This window comes from Galleria mellonella, unplaced genomic scaffold (genome assembly GCF_026898425.1).
Source record: "Galleria mellonella isolate WM207_F2 unplaced genomic scaffold, CSIRO_AGI_GalMel_v1 utg83, whole genome shotgun sequence".
In the NCBI taxonomy this organism is placed as follows: Eukaryota; Metazoa; Arthropoda; class Insecta; order Lepidoptera; family Pyralidae; genus Galleria; species Galleria mellonella.
In genome coordinates this window covers 4,985,367-4,985,882 of record NW_026442162.1, presented here as the reverse complement: position 1 = coordinate 4,985,882, position 516 = coordinate 4,985,367, and the positions used below count along the sequence as shown (strand labels likewise).

General features: G+C 26.6%; 1 non-coding gene across 1 annotated transcript; it reads right to left on the bottom strand.

Annotated features, from left to right (window-relative positions):
- Nucleotides 1-211: 211 nt before the first annotated feature.
- On the bottom strand, nt 212-285 carry Trnai-aau (transfer RNA isoleucine (anticodon AAU)). The gene has a single exon. It is a non-coding gene; the product is annotated as a tRNA-Ile (tRNA).
- Nucleotides 286-516: the final 231 nt, after the last annotated feature.

The following is a 516-nucleotide window of genomic DNA, read 5'->3' as shown; positions in this document are numbered from 1 at the left end:
GTCACATCGTCGTCTATCAATCTCATTGACATTATTTATTAGTCATTATTAATTTTGATATAATTAAAGTCACAATTTTTTACGTACAAAAACTACTTGTTACTTTAAATATAACTTTTGAGAATAAAATTTCAATTATAAGAATAAAAAAAAAATGAAAGAAAACATTTCATTTATAATAAACTATTGACAAATTAGAAAAAAAATCATGTGGCCCATGAGAGGATCGAACTCATGACCTCCGCGTTATTAGCACGGCGCTCTAACCAACTGAGCTAACAGGCCGATGTTGCACACCCCCGAAATATACGGTCACTTTCAAAATATACTTTCTTTATCAAGTTAGTGATATAATTTTTGTATTATTTTAAAATAAGTACAAAAAAAGGAATTTCTCAATTCGTCTATGCTTTTGTGTTTATGTTACATCATATCTTGGCAATTTCTACTATAAATTATCTGAATTACTAATATTTGGAATAGTTTTTTTTTTTTTCAAATATTATTATCACATAA